The sequence below is a fragment of the Ruditapes philippinarum genome, unplaced genomic scaffold, assembly GCF_026571515.1.
Source record: "Ruditapes philippinarum isolate M1 unplaced genomic scaffold, ASM2657151v2 ctg13571_1_1_1_1, whole genome shotgun sequence".
NCBI classification, from domain to species: Eukaryota; Metazoa; Mollusca; class Bivalvia; order Venerida; family Veneridae; genus Ruditapes; species Ruditapes philippinarum.
The window spans coordinates 17,136-23,913 of record NW_026858551.1 but is presented as its reverse complement, the minus strand read 5'-3'; the positions used below and the strand labels follow the sequence as shown (position 1 = coordinate 23,913).

The 6,778-nt window shown below is 31.4% G+C and overlaps 1 long non-coding RNA gene across 1 annotated transcript; it reads left to right on the top strand.

Moving 5' to 3' along the window:
- The first annotated feature begins 666 nt into the window (after window positions 1-666).
- On the top strand, window positions 667-3,329 carry LOC132753570 (uncharacterized). The gene is made up of 2 exons (XR_009628978.1): window positions 667-778; window positions 2,760-3,329. It is a non-coding gene; the product is annotated as an uncharacterized LOC132753570 (long non-coding RNA).
- Window positions 3,330-6,778: the final 3,449 nt, after the last annotated feature.

Genomic DNA, 6,778 nt, shown 5'->3' with positions numbered 1-6,778 from the left:
GTTTGTTTTTTATAAGACAAGCCATTCTTTAAACCACAGACAAACTATGTCTGAGTAAATAGCTTTAAAGCTGAGAATCTAAAGTATGAGTTTTGAGAGAAGTTTAAAACAAGAGATTAGATAGTTTGAGAGCAGCATTTAGCAGATTCAAACTTCCGAGTTTTAACAGTAACCTTGACATCATCATTAAACTTAAAGTGTTATGCATTTGATGTCAAATAATATTGATGAGATACCCATATATCATTAATCATAATAATCTTTCAATGGAAGTTGAAATCCCTAATTGTGAGGTCTACTCAATCTCTAAATGCTTTAAAAACACATTTACAACCCCTTTAATGTATAAATATCATTTATGATCCTTATACATATATGCATCAGTTTAAACAATGTGGACATGTATAAACTTACATTATAAGTAATGGTTTAAAATTTGTGAAAAAGAACAACCGGGATTTAAATATCAAATTTATCTCTACTGAATGATTAAAATACTAGTTTTAAACACAATATTAAAATCTGATATATTTTCAGCATACACTTGTATCAGCTAAATAAAGGCCTGTTATCTCTTATATTTAAACTGTTACGTTTGAAATGTATACAATTTTAAAAATCAATGTTGCAAAATATCGAAATAAATATCGTTATCGAATTCCATGAAATCCATGACTCCAATAGTAACAGAAAAATATTTACGTTAAACCTTTAGAAAAATAAAGACATTACAGTGGATGATTTCAAACCTGTGACACAATTTTGAGGATAACTCAAGGTAGGATGATTTCCTTTTTGGTTTTTCTTCATATGAACATAATGTATAAATTGTTTTTTTTAAAGCACGATGCTATGGTTTTAAGCTCTACGGTAATAAAATACTGTTGACAAATTGAGGTTTATGAAATTTCAGATACATTATTGAATAGGACTTTTTTAAACAATGTTAAATCAATAAAAGCATATAAATAGCACTTTTTAAACAGTAATGATGATAGCACAAATTTGAAGATTTTTGTTCCATATTTTTTGGTTTTGTGCTGTCTGTCTGTATGTCTGTCTGTATGTCTGTCTGCAGATAACATTTACATTGAGCACAGCATCTACCTTGTATAGGCTTGTCATAATTGATTTATTTATAGTGTTTGTTTCCCCTCCCACTATCTTATCAGATATATAATTGCTGTTATCAATATAATAAAAACATAATTATCAATATAATAAAAACACACATAAAAAATTATATGCAATATAAATGAATATTTTGGATAAACACACTTAATTGTTTACGCTGGCCAGGAAACATTCGAAACAAAGGCTTTTCATTCTCACATACAAAACAAAATAACTTTGGCTCGAAAATGAGGTACAAATAAAAAAGCTAAAGCATTCAAGTGTATATACAATTAAGTCAATAGCTAATATAAGATGAAATGCAGTTTTTATTTCTTGTTTTTATTAAAATGTGTAATAAATGAACCTGACATTTGATGTCGAAAAAAGGGATATTTGTCATAATTTAAGCTCATGAAAGTTTCATTGATGAGGTACTAAATTCTCAATTCTTTAATTAAAATAGTTAATGTTATTTTGTCTGTCACAATATTCTATTTGCCTGTCACAAGGGCATACTTACATACATCTATTTGTACATATTTCAATTTTGTTTGTCACAATGGCATACTTACATATTTGTACAAATTTCATTTGTCAAATTTGCACTTTTATATATGTGTACATGTATCAATGGCATACTTATAGATTTGTACTTTTTGTGACAATTGTATACTTAATTACTTGTAACAATGACATATTTGTACATATTTTATTTTGTCTTGCACAAAGGCATACTTATTCATTTGTACATATTTTGTTTTGTCTCGCACAATGGCATACTTATATATTTGTACATACTACTTTTTTTGTCTGTCTCAATGGTAGTCTTTAAAATGTGTACATATTCCCCTTTAACAATGACATATTTTTATATACAGTCGATTTTCGTTATCTCAAAGTCATTGGGACCGTCCAAAAAATATCGAGATAACGAAATGTCGAGATAACGTGTAAGGTTTGAACAAGGCAGTAACTGATTTTTTACAAAGGCATGTGCATATCTTAAGTCAAATAAATTAAAAGTATGATATCTCCATGTCTTGTTTTCCTGAGCCTTATATCCCAAAGTCGATAAGTTAAATTAGCGGATGTTTACCAGCGGAAATATAGAAGTCAGCGATAAAATTAAGTAAAACACCACTATAGTGTAAACATTTTCAACATGGTCGATCCAGATATCTTCCCGGGTTGGTTATCGAACCATTCTCGAGATAGTTATACCGCTGTTTGATATCATTATGACACATGCTATTAAGTGATTATCGTCTGGTTTGTGTTTTTTCACCTCTGCGGGGGTGAGACAAAAAATTATTAGTCGATATAAAGAAAGGATTATAGCGTGAAAATTACTGTCGGGGCTGAAATTTTACTTCGAAATACTAAACATATTGAAATTATCAAGATAAACAAATATTTCCAATACAGATAAAGAAGGAAAAAATCGAGACTTCTAAAATTTCATTGAGATAACGAAATATCGAGATTTTTTTTACTCAACATTTTACCTCAAACAAGTCATAAAAGTAAGCAAGGTACTACCAATGTTTTGAATTGTCTTTTAGAGTATGACATAATTACATATATACAAAAAAGGCAATTTGATAAACATGCAATACACAGTAATCTATTATAATACATTTTAGATAAAACATGGCAGTCTCAGGAAAAAAAGCATCAAAACAATTTTCATCATCTACAACATCCATGGCATCAGATGAAGATCTTCAAATTTACTGCCAGCCTTGTGACGAGGAAGGACCTAGACTACCTGCCCATGGTTACTGCACTGACTGCAAGGAACACCTCTGCAAGAATTGTTTTACGGCACACAAAGTCAGTAGGCTTTCAAAACATCACACACTTCAGGACGCTATTAATATGCCTAAAGTATTTCAGCAACCCTCAACATCTATTCACACAGGCCAGTCTGATGTCCTGACCACACTCTGTCTTAAACATCCACAAGAAATGATCAAGTTCTACTGCAATGACCATAAAAAACTACTTTGCAGTGTTTGTGTTACCCTTGAACATCAAGCTACTTCCTGCAAAGTTGATTATATACCAGACATTTCTGGTGATATAATAGACAGCAAAGAATATCAAGATATTCTAAAAAGATTGAATCACAATTCTGACCAATTTCAACAGATGGTAGAAGATGTCAAGAACATGACAAACAAATCAAACAGCTCTCTAAAAGATGCATTAGCGTATAAGCTGTTACTAAGGTAAACTTATTGTGTCATTCAGAAACCCTACAAAGCTTCAGATCCTTGACCTGAATGGCACCATACTGGCAACAATTGATGGAAAAAATATTTTCAAAGATTCATGGTATATTACATGTAACAGAAGTTCTATCTATGTATCTGACTGGGGCACGAAGACATTAACAAAATTAAACTGGCAAGGTTATATGATAGGTAGTTATAGTGGTATGAGTGTTCCTATGGGAATTTTTACTGTCAGATGATGGTACCGTCTTTGTGTGTGACAGTAAGAGAAAAGTCATAGAAGAGATATCAGGAGACTGTTCTACAGGAAAGGTTGTGCTGCAGGATCTGAAGAAACCACAGGCTGTATGTTGGTGTGGTGAAACAAAGGAGCTGTATTTCAGCTGTGATACTAGAGATGACAAATATGACAACTTTCTTCACATCTATAAACTGTCGTAGAACAATACAACTTTGATTGTTTTATCAGAACAAGTTAATACCCAATTCACTGCATACCTTTGTTATTTGTCAACATTTAAGAGGGTAGTTCTACAGTAAGCACATTTTCCATTAGTGTTTTAAAACATTGCTATAAACAAAAGGTTTCTTTGTTTGTAAGTTTCATTTTACACCTTTTTCCAACAGTATTTCAGTCATATAGGCGGGTAGTTACCCAACCATCGTTCCTGGAGAGTTACACCAGTACTAGATACCTTCCTCCGTGCTAAACTACCAAGCATCTCCCGAGGATCGAACCCACGCCAGAGAGGTAACTGGATTAGAAGTCTTCGATTCTAACCCCTCGACTACAGAGGCGGTTATAAAGGTTTCATTTGGAAATTGAATTTAAACATTGCTTGGGAAAAAGTGTTATTAATGTTTTACCTAGTATACATAGTATGAAACATGAATATGATGGATAATAATATTTTGTAATAGAACATTTTTATTATCTGCAATACAAATATATATGTATTATCGGATCATGTGTCTCACACCTGCCAACAAAATTCATAGAAAATTTTTTTGTGGTTTGTATTTATATCTAATACTAAACACTATCAACATCATATTTTTTGTTTTACAAACCATCCATTATAGACCGATTCACTTTACAGTAAGCCATTAAAAATAAAGTTGGTTTTGTCATATAAACATATTACAAATTTAGGGAGGAACTGCTTTAATATATATAAAAGCCTGTTAATTTGTCACATGCTCTTTAATCATCATTACGGTTGAATGATCTGAGGAAATCTTATGCTGATGAAGAACTTGTGTGATGATTTTACAAGAAAGCTACAATATTGAATAATGGTATTGAAAATACTGAATAATGATAAATTTTATATTTACTAACTGTAAATAGTAAAAAAAATAATTATTCAACTGCAAATTCTTAAAATAATCTTTAAAATACCTATTTTATGCCCATTGTTAATATAATACATTTTTGGAAAAGAATTTAAAAGAGACTTCCTGGATATATCATTTGGATACTTTATCATCAAATGAAACAAATTGCAAAGTTCTATTTTAATGCATTTCGTTTTTAATTTCTGTAAATTGCTAGAAAAGTATTTTGCATAGTCGTTTTTTAGTGTTTTTACTAAATAAAGTTTTACTGGAGTTTTTACTTAATATTTACTAACTGAAATACTTCAACAATCCTGAATTTAAGCAAGTAAGTACTGTAGTCCACAGACAAAGACTTAAATTTGTTTTCTTACATAGATATACATATGTATATACATTTATATCCCCTCATATGGTAACCATGGTTATAATTTATATATAATTTTTGTACAGGACAATGTGATGTTACATGCCAGATACCTATGCTCTTAACATTATAGTTTTATAGAAAATTTGTAAAGATTTTATTTTTAAACTTTTTTAGCTCATATATCCTACGTATGCATTAAATTGACATCATTTATATAACTTTTGTACAGGGCCATTTTAGGATCATTCCTTAAGGTCAAAATTCACAGATTGTTTCAGTAGATGTTGTTTAAAGAAATTGTTGAGAACAACTGACAAATTGCAATGACTACTAAATGCCAGGGTGAGCTAAAAAACATCAAAATATAAATGAGATAATCTTTAGTTAGTTTACCTGTGAGGCTGTCCGTACAAGTTTAAAACAATCTATGAGCTTGATATAACTTTCAAACAGCATAACTAGTTGGAAAATTTGACATATATCACTTAAACTTGATTGAGGACAGTTTACATGAAATAGACTTCCCTAAATCTTCAAATAAGAATCTGGAATAAAGTGATCCCCCGGAAGCATTAAAAACAGCAAAATTACATAAAAATTGCAGATTTTATTTAATTGAGCTTGTACACGAGGGATAATGAAACTGTTCAATATCCTTCATGCCCCCTAGCACTTGCTTGAGCAGAACTCTATTTTCAACACTAAAAGTGCTTGACCCAATGATCTGAAAGACTAGAAAAATATAACAACACTAAAGTGAAGTACGTGACAACTAAGGCATTCTTAAAAGAAGTTAAAGTAGGGCAATAGCTTAAGATCTACAATTGATTTTCGTAAAGTAAAACTATGTAGCACAATTTTGCTTACCTGAGCAAAACGTGTTCCAGGTTACATATTGTTATAGGGATATGTCCGTTTTACGGAAAACAACACTTCCTTACCTGCTGCTAAAATGTTGTTAAAATTGAAGCAGAAACTAGAGCTTGTCACAAGTGCCCCCGACACGCGCTTGTCAGAAAACGTGCTTTCTAGTTAAAACTTTGCATATAGGGAGAATTCACTGGTGGAAAAAGACCTCTGGTGCCCATATGTGTATTATTTTAGGCACAAACGGACACCCGAGTATTTCTCGTATGAAAGAATCTGAAGACGCTTGCACGACTCAAATCTACAACAGTGAAAAGTGGTTTGAAGTTAACGATCTTAACCACTCGGTCACAGACGCCCCTCAGGATCCATTGACTTTTCATAGCAACAATTCACTTTCTTTAGCAAACATATCTTTCCTTAGCAACTGTAGACTTCAATAGTTACTATTGCCTTTCCATTGAAAAAAAGTCGTTTCACAACATTAATATCTTTTCCTTCGCAACCAGAGAATTGCACAGCAACCATGGATTCCACAACAACCCAGAACTTTTAACATTTGGTTTGTCAACAAGTGACTTTTACATGGGCAATATTTCAATTGAAGATATGAACTTTGATATTTGTTGACCTAGACTTTGAATGGATACCGGCTTTTCAATTATAGTTATTGATATAATGGACTCCTCCACTTTTCCATTTTAAACTTTTTATTTCTGATTAAAGGGATGTTGATATTAAAACGTTTATAATGAAATGCTTACAGATTTAAAGTCTTATTAGAATGGTGTACGTATGGATGTAGTCTTTGCTTGATGGGGCTTACAAACAATACCAACATAGAGAGTCT